The sequence below is a fragment of the Sciurus vulgaris genome (genome assembly GCF_902686455.1).
Source record: "Sciurus vulgaris genome assembly, chromosome: 5".
Lineage (NCBI taxonomy): Eukaryota > Metazoa > Chordata > Mammalia > Rodentia > Sciuridae > Sciurus > Sciurus vulgaris.
In genome coordinates this window covers 83,282,564-83,295,866 of record NC_136465.1, presented here as the reverse complement: position 1 = coordinate 83,295,866, position 13,303 = coordinate 83,282,564, and the positions used below count along the sequence as shown (strand labels likewise).

At 31.9% G+C, this 13,303-nt stretch overlaps 1 protein-coding gene across 1 annotated transcript in view; it reads right to left on the bottom strand.

The window, feature by feature from the left end:
* Positions 1-12,860, bottom strand: part of ATF7IP (activating transcription factor 7 interacting protein) — a 97,794-nt gene extending 84,934 nt beyond the window's left edge. Inside the window, 1 exon segment of the mRNA XM_079140035.1 lies at positions 11,517-12,860. The gene's annotated coding sequence lies outside the window, so the exon portion shown is untranslated.
* Positions 12,861-13,303: the final 443 nt, after the last annotated feature.

The window sequence follows — 13,303 nt, the reverse complement described above, 5'->3', positions numbered from 1 at the left end:
AAAACTTAAAGCACCATAAAAAAGCTGAAAATTGAGGGATAAAAAAATGATATACTAGGTAAATACTAATTCCCCCAAAAAGTAGGCATACATATATGCCCATGTAACTAACAAATGCAGTATGTTCACAACATGGAAAAAAAACTGTGTCCTATTGATAAAAGACATGTCACTAGAAATGTATATTTTGCTGTACCTAAATAACATCATTTCAAATCATGTAAAGCAGAAATAGGTCTAAAACTTCAGGAAGAGGAATGGGGATATAGCTCAGTTGGTAGAGCACTTGCCTTGTAAGCACAAAGCCCTGGGTTCAATCCCCAGCACCGCAAAAAAAAAAAAAAGGTCAGGAAGAAACTAATAAATCCACAAGCAGAGTTATACATACAAAATGAAGAAAATAAAAGCAATGAGAATGCATTTCCTAATTAACATGTTAGAATACTAGAAAAATAAATATAACTGTATACCCAATACACCCAAAATATAAATTTCTCACAAATACATCCAACAAATATTAATACTGATCTTGCATGTGGTAAAGAGGAAATCTTAATAAATTCAAAGGCAAATAAAATAAATCACATAAGGTCATATTATTTGGCTAAAACATAATAAAGTTAGATATACTAACAAGATGAGAAGGATATTTTCTCCACATTAAAAACAACAACAACAACAAAACTTTTGAATTAAGGAGGAAATCCGTAGAAAAATAGTAACAACAAATCACTAAGAATACAACCTGAGGAATTCAACTAAAATGATATTCATGAAGACTGACAGTCTTATTTGCATATGCTAATTAAAAACCCACAAACTCAAAAACACCTGTTAAGGCAGAAAGGTAATACCAAAGCAAGGAATTACAATAAAAAGATAAATTTGATAGAAAAACTCAAAAACTAGTCTGTAACCAAACTAAAGCCAGTTCTTTAAAAAGATTACTTAAAAAGGAGTAAATATAGAAAGGAAAAGCAAAAGAAACCATAATGAATATATAACAATATTAGAAATTTTGAAAGAAGCCAGGAGTGGTGTTGCACACCTGTAATCCCAATATCCTGGAGGCTGAAGCAGGAGGATTCCAAGTTTGAGGGAAGCTTCAGCAACTTAAGAGACACTCTGTCTTAAAATAAAAGAGAATTTAGAAAAAAGAGACACATATATATAAGGACAAGTACTTGGCTTAAGTATTCAAACATGAAAGAGTAAAGAATTTTAACTTACTCTACAAAAAATTCAACAGCACAAAGTGGCTGCCAAAAATATTACTACAAAATTAAACTGCAGAATAGAAGTGGATTGTAAAGGAGAAAGGGGAGGAGGATATTTTTAGAGTATTATTATGTTTGGATCTCAGAGACTTTTAATATTTGAAAATAAACAAGAGGATGACCATGCTAAAGAATGATCCTGAACAACATGTTTGAGGAATGGTTGGAATACATGAAGGATATTTAGCATAGAAAACACAAGGAAATGTTTATGACTTCAGAGGTATAAGAGACAGAAAGCAGATGAGGATGGGAGAGTGGAGGCAAAAAGCAACTTTGCCTAAAAAATGTTAATTTTTCAGATGTCCAAGAAAAAGAAGGAATTGCCTTATGAATTAGAGAAGCTTCCTCTTGTCATTAAAAATGCTGAAGCCAATACTAGATAATTTACCTGTCAGGAATATTAAACAGTAGGTTTTTGTGCAAAGTGTAATTCTGGTTCATTTTCTTTCAAAGATTTTGCGCTTCTACTTTGCTTGCTACATAAATTCAATTGCCTAAAAGGAACATAAGAAGTAAAAACTCATACTTTTTATCCCTCAGATTTTGGATTGCTTACATTCAACTTCAATAGTATCAAAAATTATAACACTCTTATTCTCATGACTTATCTTTTTCTTACCTGCTTCCTTTTACGTTTGTCTATTCAGAATACTCCTCCAGCTTATTCTCCTCATTTTTCTTTGTTTATGACCCCCTACTCTAACAGCATTCAATAAATGCCTCTGTTTTCATCTAACAATTCCTTTTCAATTTCTCTATATAAAAACCAGTCCAACATCTTCCCAGACCAACATTCTTCCAAATGAATGAAAACATTTGGAAGTTTGAAAACATTTCCGAACTGTTTTAAGACATGTGATGTCCTCCACACCAAAAGAATCATGACCTTCCATCCAACCTAAACATAGTAATCAAAATGGGTATCTTTCTATTATCATCATTTTGTCAATCATAATGAAATTGTTTACTGAGATGAAGCACAGAAAAACATGAATTTCTATCCTTTAATAGACTGCATATTTTTTAAAAACTCTAGGCAAAATGTCAAAAGGCAACAGGTTCATGCCCCTGAAACATATGTGGCTTCTATCAGAGCAGACCTCCAGATTTTAAGTACACAACCATGTAGTAGTAAATGACCAGTTACCTTTCAGAAGCTAGAAAACTGAAGTTCTACCTAAAATTAACATTAAATTAAGGTTGCAGAAAGAGCCAGTTGTTTAACTTCTAGAGAGGGAGGCAAAGAGTACAAAGAACTGCTTAATATAATTCCTTTCTTCCACTTCTCTAAGCTTACCTCATTTCCGCTTTTCATTTTATCCTCCTTACTCATGCCCATTCCCCCCAAATAATTATATCAATTAGTAATATTTTATCTCTAGCCACACTAATATTAACAAACATACAATACTTATATTTTTTGATAAAAATATACCTTCACATCTCTACAATGGTAATATAATAGTCTTTGTTTTTCTGTATACAATACTTAAGGAATAACAAAAACAAAAACAAATGCCTGTGGACCCTTCACCCAGCTTAAGAATAAAATATTTGATTCTATGAAGTTTCTAATTAATATTTTCATTTTAGTTTTAGATTTTTACATTCACTTTGTTAAAATTGTGAAAAATTTAAATATATGGAAATGGAATAAAGGTAAAATTGGGGAATTTAACCATGTTATATTTTTATAAATACATATTATCTAATATATGTCAATGAGCCAAATGTGAAAGCATAAGCAGCCTGATTTGTAAGGATAAATTCAAAGTGGTAAATTTACACTAAAACTCTATAATTAAGTAAGGTTACAAAATGTCATCTCTCTGCATGTACCAGTTGGTGTCAGTGCAACTGAGAACATAGTAACAGACTATAATAAAAAGAGATCTAAAACTGATTTATACATAATATGAACATACTATACATAAGAGTAATGTTCATATGCGAAACCCACTGTTAGTTCATTTCAATTCAAATGTGAGAAAATTTTGAGAAGAGGAAAAAATATTTTTTAAAGATCAAATCCAAATATGACACTCCAAATCTTCTGAAATATTAACATTAAACAATCTACCAACCCTGTTACTACTAAAACTAAAAACAAACAAAATCCTTTCCAATGGTGAGAGAAAGATATAAAGCTTGGGAGAGGAGGGTTAGGGGGGTGTTACAGAAAAAGGACCTGAATCTCTTACCTGTGGGCAGCTTGATACTGTGAAAAGAACTTCCTCTTCTGTAAATCACTGCTACTTAGTTCATTTGTATAAATATTAAAATCTAATGCAGACTTCTAGGTCAGCCTTGTTGAGTCTAAAATTTCTTGTTTGATTCTTATTCATAGAAAAAACAGGAATACAGTAGGTTGGCTACATATTAAAATTCCTTTCAAACAGTGGTTCACATCTGTTATATAGTTTGTGCAGCAAACATCCCATTAACCACAAAAGCCAAAAACGTCATTCAACATGTCTATGAAGCTCACAGAACACACAAAGTATACCTTCAAAATGACTATTTCAAGTGAAAATGACCAGAATCAGAATTCTTTGTACTGCTTTCTATGCTGTCAACTATTGGGTCTGCAGCAACTGTGTGCAGTTAAGTACCTCCCACATATTACCCAATAGTATCAATAGGCATAAACCTATAAAAGCAGAACTAAAAGCCTAAAAGACTTATGGCTTCTCACTATTTCACATATTTACTGTCAATTGTGAAGGTCTCACTCTGTTATTCTAATGCATCAACTCTGTTCTTCCATTCCAAAAGGCTAAATTCTTATACATTCCAAACAGAAAATCCATGACACATATTATTTGCTGCCCTAGCACAGCCAGACTGCAGTTACAGCTAGCTGGCGCCAGTAAGAACAATTTACATAAAGCAATCCTCATTTTAAGCCCAAACTAAAGGAGAGTACTGCTATGTAAACCCTCCCCATTTGTTCCCCAACAGGCCCTAACTGGTTCTAGAATATATCTAGCTATCTATTTACTAATATAAGTCAAATTCAGGTAATAAAAGAACACCAACTTACAAATCTTATATAACTGAAATTATACTCCCATCACATGAAAAATATTTAACCCCCATAAATATTAAAAATCCTTAGCTTACTATGCCAAGTAACCAGGTTACTAATTACTTAAAAGTCAATGGTTGCTATTTTTAACAATCACTGTAAGTATAAATTATTATTTACATCACCAAAAATTTATCTTAATTCCATTTTACAACCACTTTTCAAATATCATTAATTTATCAATTAAGCAGTAAATATCATTTAATAGATTTGTTATAAAAATCATATTGTATAAGGGTTCCCAAATAAGACTTGTACATCTTCAGGTACCACTGTTATGATGGTTAAATATCCAACACATTTGCCACTAATTAATACTATTAAAGGATGCGCTCAGTATAAAAAAACCCAGGCATGTTAAATGAAAAATATCCTCACAAGAACGTACTTTGCAGGGCCACATTTAAAGAAAACAAAACAAAAACAACAAAAAAAAATATCACTGATGTACTGGTTTTACTGCCCAGATTTGAATGGACAAGAGTTGAGTCATTACCTATGGATATCCCTTGTTTAAAAAAAAAAAAAAAAATTATTTACTTTGTGATTTACTAATACATTATATCTCCACTTCTATTTTTCAACTTAATTTGTTAAAAGTATCCATACCTTAAACTTCACCTTCAAAAAACAATCCAAAAACTAATTTAGTGGCACATCTGAAATTGTAATAAAATGAAAAACCACTTAAAATGCTAATTAGGGGTTATCCAAAATATGCTTTTTAATTTATCTTATTTTTAGCTGTCTTAAAACACACTTAAGGGGCTGGAGTTGTGGCTCAGTGGTAGAGCGCTTGCCTAGCATGTGTGAGGCCCTGGGTTCGATTCTCAGCACCGCATATAAATAAATTAATTAAATAAAGGTCCATTGACAACAAGAAAAAAATATTAAAAAAAAAAACACTTAAGTTACCTATACTACATAAAAAAGATAATGAGGTAAATTTCTAATATGTAGATAATCATATTACCTAGGTAATCTACAAATAAGAAATGAATATTTCCTAAAAACAACTATATTCTCTTCTCAGGATCCGTGCCCCATCAGCAGCAGATGAAATGACATAAACATTTAACGATATAATTTCACATGGTATAAACCATGTAATTAATACTTGGTGGGAGTTAAGGTTTTATAACAAGAGCTTTCTAAGTACCATCCATCGATCATAAAATCTCAGAGTTGGAAGAGATCTTAGCAATTGTCAAGGTACTGTACTCCTTCCTAGTTTTAATTTTTTAGATGCAAAAGATCTTAGAAATTTTCGAAGTATAATATTCTTTCCTACTTTTAATTTTTTAGATGCTTCCCCTTTTTCTACTTGTATATGCATCCAACTTTTGAGCAAAAGTACTTAAAATTCAAAAGTCCTGAAATCATTTAGTTCAGCATAAAATACAATAAATAACAAGCACTTAGCATTATTTTTAAAATCAAATACACTACCTGACAGTGAATTAATCAAAAGCAAAATCTCTATAACTTGCTTAGAAAAGTGCCAAAAATAGAAATTGTTGCTCTAGCTCACTACTTTGCAAATTAATAACACCAAAGGACTGATATCTTACTTCCAGTTCATAACAGATCAATATTTTGTAAAATGCAATGAAAATGAATTTGAAAAATAAAATTAAAAAGGCAAAAATGAGCCTCAATTTTACTATTGTTTGATGCAACACACAAAAAATTAGTTCATCATATTTGATATTAAAATCTCTCAAAACTCAATTTCCACTAATATGTCATGGAGGACCAGAAACAGTTCTTCACAGACCACATTCTGAGTGATATTCATAGACAGTTCTTAGGTATCTATTCTACCCCATCCCAGAGCATTCATAATCCCTCAATATTTGTAACCTTGTCCAGTATACTTTCTGTGTCTTCCCTGCTCCTCCCAAAAATGTTTTGGTCATGAGGGCAGGAATCCTGTACACCAAGCATCAAGACAATTTGTTGAGTCACTAGATCACAATTTGCTTTGTTTTTATCAAATTCCAGTATGATACCTTACCCCAAATAAGAATTCTTGTTTTGTCCCATTTAAGCTCTTTAAAAGTCTTCACTAAGATTTTAAATCAGCCACTCTTAACAATGCCCTCTCCCCTAAAAATCTTTTTCTAAAGTACCCAGTAACTCAGATTTCACCCCAAATTCATTCTTCTTGAAATGATTGGGAAAAATAAAAATCTGTATTAAAGGTAACCCTGTGGAAGAAAAGTAACCAGTATTTAACTACACGTATTTTGCATCAGACTCTGCACCAGAGCTTTACATGTTATCCTCATTTAAATCCCAATATAAATTCTGTATGATAAAATTATTCCCATTTTAAAAATAAGAAAAACTGAGGTTCTGAAATTAAGTAACTTGACTCATCCCATAAAAATACCAGACTTATTGAGTACTTACAAATAGGTATGGAATCTAAGGAGTATATATACATTTCTCATTTAACCTTTAACTATCCAATGGAAGCACATGGATTCACCCTAACTCTAAACCACAGAGTTGGTTTACAAAGAAGTTAAGTAATTTATCCCAAGTTATACAAGTAATAGCAGTACCAGACCGGGAGTAACCTTTCCAGGCTCTATGTTAATGCCATCCACTACACATGCCTTCATTCTTTCTATATCCAGCAAAGGAAAGCACCAGTCAGATTTCTATTGGCGGCTGAATCTGGCTGACTTCATAAAGGAAAAACAGATACCCTCAGACAAAAGCAAAAGTAACTCCTCAGACACCTCTCTGGTGTTAAACTTCCTCTTTCACTGCCTAGATTCACCAGGCAATGCTGTTTGTACCATTTCCATAATCACATGTTCATGACTAATAACAGACTGTTACAAATCACCAAGAGAGAATACTTTGTGAAAGTTCTAAACAATTAAAAAATATGTATTTGAATATGTTATTTATTCTTTCTACTCAAATCATTTTTGTGAGTGTGAGTAGTAGTAAAGTAGGGATTCCACATTTCCTGTGCAGTTAACCACATTTTCAATTTCTATGAAAGTTTTACCTTTAACTGCAAAGCTGTTTTCCAAAAAGGAATAATGTTGTGTTTTGTTTTGTTTTGGTGTCTTTTAGCACTTGCTTAGCCTTACCAACATCATGGTATTTTATGAATATTAAGAACCTGGCTCTCACTCTGGAAAAGGCAGAATTCAAATTTAAAATCAATATTTTAAACTATCATTTTTATGCAACACTCAGATAATCTTTACATAGTTGACGTGGTTAATGTTAAATTAATAAAGGTAAACAGATGTGAATTTTCAAGAGAAATGTTTAGAATACCCTCTAACATTATCTAGTCTAAAAAAAGTTCTTCTAGAAAACACTTAAAATTAAGAAAATTTTCTTAACCCTTACTCATTTTAAGTGCTGCCCTTCTTAGCTCAATCAGTGGGGGGGAGAGGGCACATAAAACACATTTTATATTATTTTACTTACCTGTTCAATAAACTACATATCTAAAATACAGTTTAACTTTTTCTTATTTGGTATCACCATTAAGAACACTGAGTAGATAGGCAGTGATGTCTCTAATAGAGATAACATCCACAGAAGAATGGATTATCACAGTAAAAAAGACCTCAAAGAATTTGTTTCTAAGCATTTTTAATCCCTTTATTTTTTAATTGATTGTCACTTTTTGTGGATATCCTTCGATTGGCCCCATTGTACTCGATACAAAAATTATGACAAAGTGAAAGATTAGCAAATATGCCCTATCTTCCAGAGAATGAACTGATTTTTACATGTGCTAGGACTCTCCTAAAAGTAAAATTTTAATTATACTTACTTTCTTCCAGGTTAGATCTATTTTAGATATTTAAGGCTGTCAATGCTTCATTAAATAAGCAATATCGGGATTTAAGATGACCAACTTACAGAGAACTGGTAAGTAATGTGAATCAGCTAAAAAGACTAAATGTGAGCAAGAATAAGCCCTATCTGAAAGAGACAGCATCTACTCAAGGTAGATTACTGTTCTTAAAAAGAAATACATGCCTAACATTGACCTATCTTCTATTTTTCAAGAGGTGAGATATCCAGATTTTTCTTTGAAATCTAACTTTAAATATCAACAACTGGAGAAATGTGGGAATGGCTAAAAGATAAAAAATAAGTCTGGTGGCTTCCAGTTTGTGGTCACTGAAGGAGAATGTTATTATTGTTAAAAAGACTCTCATTTGTACTGAAACACAGGAAAAACTAGGCCCTGAGTTCAAGTCATCTCTTTAAGAGAATTCATTTTCTTACAGTATGTTTGGAGGATTCACCCAGACCAGAACTGAAACATTTCTCCTAGTACTCTAATTCTGTAATATCAACATTCAATATTGACTTTACTCAATAAATATATCTGTCATCACTCACCACACAGCAAAAGACGGCTAATTTATTTAACAGAGTAGGACCCGTCAGTACAAACATAAATATATAACATTACTAAGTGAACATACTGAATGTTAACTAGTACTTCTTGCTTCTGAGCATGAATTATACGAAAATTTCCCACACTTTTTCAAAATACTCTGATTCAGTGACACTTGAAAAAGTAAAGGACATCTGAGCCTGATATTTATAGATTATTATATATTTATTATTATTTATATATTTATAGATTATGTCATGGTACTATTTAGAAATATGCAAACTTATTCTCAGCATATGTTTCCAAACAGGAGTTTTTACCCATTTTGTAAATGAGGAAACAAGAGTCAGAAAATGGAATGAGTTGGTCAATATCAGAAAACCGTGACCAAAACAGGATTCAAATTCAGTTTTGAACTCTTGGTCAATGTGCTTTCCATCACTCCAACAATTCCCTTAGAGATTTATGGTAATGAAATGGTTTATGAAAAGAAGGTGAACAAAAGGGACAAAAAAAGAGGTGACAATATACAATACCAATTATCCAGCTCTCAGATATATTATGCCCTCAATTATCCAACATAATAACTAACCTATAATTCAGCACAGAAAATTTGAATACTGTCACCAACCCTCAAGTGATCACAGTGAAATCTAGTTTATATTTACAGTTGCAAAAATACAACACCGCAGTGAAAGCATTAGCAATAATATCATATATAACCACAGAATGCTTGTTTTTCCCAAGTGCAAGTAATAATCTTATGAAAGATGGGATCAAATTTTAGAGTCTGCAACAGAAAGCTAAAGAAGTGGATCACTAAAATTTCCCTATGTCCCACTCTAAAAGCCAACATAAATCGTTCAGTAATTTTAACATAGTCAGCATTTCTCCAATATTAGAGTACCAAACCAAGAAGTTCACTTGCATTATATATTTTTTTAAAATATACATATTTTAAATACTAGAATCTACTTCCCTCCCTCTACCCCTGCCACCAAGATAGTAAGCTATTCATACTATAAGCATGAAAATGAAAGTGATTAAGGACACAGCACATTTACTTTTCAAACTCACTACAGGGCGTGACTTTACTGAAAGGAATGAGCAACAGAATAACTCACAAATACTGAATTTTTTATTCTTGGTTTTCTCTTTAAGGGATGAATTCATGTATGACTGAATGATTTGCCTATGTTAATGATCATATTATAAGCATCCATAATGTTACATTAAGATTAGGATATGAAAAATATTTTTAAAAAAGCAACTAATAATAAGTAAAAAACCCAAGTTTGTGATAAGGCGGCAACTTTAACCTATTAAGTCTTATAAACACAGGTCTTCATGAAAATCAAAACAGAACATAAAGGCAGTCTTATTTTCAAACTGAATTTCCACAGTGGATTATTAATAAATAAGTTAAACGGAACTGGATACCAATGTTATAATCATCATATGTGATCTAATTTCAAAGTTTTTCTCATAACTACCTAAATGTCTTCATTTTATTAAATATAGATATGATAAATGTTATAAATTGATACAATAAAAGAAGAGTACAAGAAAATACCATATTTACCCTTTTTTATTTATTGGGGTCCTCCATAATAAGAACTTACTTACAAAACATTGTTTTTAGAAAGTTGCTCTATCTGGAAAGTTCAGACTTACTGTTCTATGTCACATTAGTCAGGGATATATTCATAATACTCTACCAACAAAGCCACAGGAGAATACTTTACCATTTAGATTAACAAAAAAAAAAAAAACTAGCAAATACTGTGACTTAAGCATTGCTTAAAGTATAAATGTTCTGCTATCTGAAATATTACATGAATAAGAATTTCATTCTTCCACCTTTTTGGGTAACCACAGACTTAGAGCATCTCAATAAACGGTTCTACTTCAGAACAACACTGAGAAAGCTTTCTGAAACTTCTGAAACCATATTTATAAAACTATTGAATTACAGTTCTTTTAACTATACATAATACCACAGTTAATTAAAACAATTATTTACTCCAGATATATTGGCACTAAAATACATGAGATATAGAGTAAAAAGGTATCCAGGCTTAGATGTAAACTTATTCCTAAATTCAAAATCTGAACCTGAATATCAATTAAAGCAAAAAGTAGTATGAAGAAAAAAGTGAAACACCATTAAGAACGTGAAAAGAGTTGAATCTCAAATGAGGCAGTATGATAAGAAAGATTTGGGACCCATAATGAATGTTTTTCAAAAAGACCTAAGAGTATTAAAATTTTTTCTAAGATTTATATAAGAATAACCATTCTTCCTAGAAAGCTTCCAAGTAATAACCCCCACATACACAGGGGGAAGGAAAAAAAAAAAACAGAAAAGTCACACCCTTTGTATAAAACATAGCTTATCTATGACTTCTGTTTATTTAAAAATCTATTCAGGTAATACATTGTTTTAATTTCTACAAATAAATATCAAACAAACCAAAATATCCAATACAAGAGAATTAAGCTAATTAGGACCAGAAAAGCACTATTATGGTGATCAAATATTCTGACAATGACAGAATATAAAATGGTGAGAAATTAAAGGAATTTAACCTTTGACCTCACCATCTTATGTAATGCTTCCATAATACAGGCTTACAGTTCTAGCAAACATTTCAACTTTTTAGCTAGCAAGCTCTAAGTTTGCATTCCTATATAAATTCATTTAAATTCAAGTGATTTTTAATTAAAATGTTTAAAGACAAAAGTAATTGGTTCTTACCTCTGGTCCTGATGTATGTGACAAATCTCCTCACTGACATATTTGCTGCCTAAGCAGCTACAAAGACTAGGTTAGCAGCCATTTTGAGACAGCTGCACAGTCTCAGTTGCACAAAAGTGTAATTAAGATGGCTGCAATGTGCACTCAAGAACTCACAGAGAAAACTCAGCTATGTATCAAACAAAGCCCCTCCCACTTTGTCAGTTTGCAGGAAACTGAGCACACACAACAGCTAATGCATACACTGCAACAAACAATGCAGCTACTAAGGGCACAGAAAAAGAAAAGAAAAGGCAGCAAGCCAGGTTTGTAACATAATGCCTGTGAATCCCGACTTGCAATACAGACTCTGGGCACATCCAGATCCCAAACAACTTGAAGTCCATGCCACATATTAGCAGTTACAGAGATAGAGCCAAATCACACAGAGCAAACATCAGGGAATTCGCCTGAAAGAAAGCCTCCATTTCAGTCCAGAAAAAAAAAAGTCAAACCCTGCTCAAGGCCCCCGACCTTTCTTTCTTTCTTTCTTTCTTTCTTTTTTAACCTTTTATGCTCTTTAATCGTGAAGTTTCAATTTTATAATTTCTGAAAAATCAAGTTGTCTAAACCCTAATAATCATTTGATTAAGCTAATTTCAATGTATAGAAATCTAATTTAAAGATTTCGCCACAGAATCTAATGCCTCAAGTGAAATCCAGTAGAATGGTTAGATCTTATGATCAAGTTTTTGAAATATTGTGAATAAAGTCTTTAGAACTAAGATGGAAACAAAGTTTACATTGGATAATGTACGATAAAATAAAAATTTCTTCTCTTTGGTAGTCTAGATGGTCATAAATACATCCCCAGGTAAGTGGTCCCAGGACAAATTACATTTCATGCCCTGCCACAGACCTCCCAATATTTTAATACTAGTGAAAAGCAAACAGAATATATAGACATTATGAAGAGAAAACAGGGAGCACAAAAGGGTAAAAGCCAGTCTGAACATGGAAACACTAATAAGAGAAATTTGAAAGCGTCCTCAAAATTGTGGCTTGGCAGTAACACAGTCATCAAGAAAAGGCCAATGCACAGAAAAGAATCTATTTGCTTGACAGTTCCCATCGGCTATGGAATCTACATTTTCCTTCACTCTTCCTTGGTCTATCTTCCTGAAATTTAGCTATCCTGTGTTATTTTATACATCACTAAATTTTATATATCACTAAAACTTTCTAAGGGTATAGGAAGATTAATAGGAATATAGCAAAAAAGGAGAATGGCCCCATGAAATGATATATCATTCAAACTGAGTGACAGGCACATGGAGGTTATTATTTCATCCTATTTTCTATATATATTTGGAAGTTTCCATAACAAAAGGTTGTTCTTTTGTTTTTTAAAAACAACTCAGTTTTAGGGATAGTGATGTAGACTGTCCTAGCATGCACAAGGCCCTGGGTTTGACAGATCCCCAGCATAACCAAAAAAAAAAAGAAACAAACCAAATAAATCACTAAGTTTTAAAAAATATTCATTTTCCATGAGGCAAAATGGATAATACATATGAGAAATATTTTAAGTACCATATCGGGAGGAAAGAAGTTTCACTTGATCTAAGCCCAATTAATCCTTCAAAAATATAACTGATTCTCTGATGATAGCTCAAGTAAAATCTATTCATTAAAAGATGTACATATAAAATGGTAAAGACTTGAACAGATAAATATTACTGTAGCATTGGAATATAAGTTTAGTAGTTTATTACAAACTCCCAAAATATTTAGAGCTATATCATGAA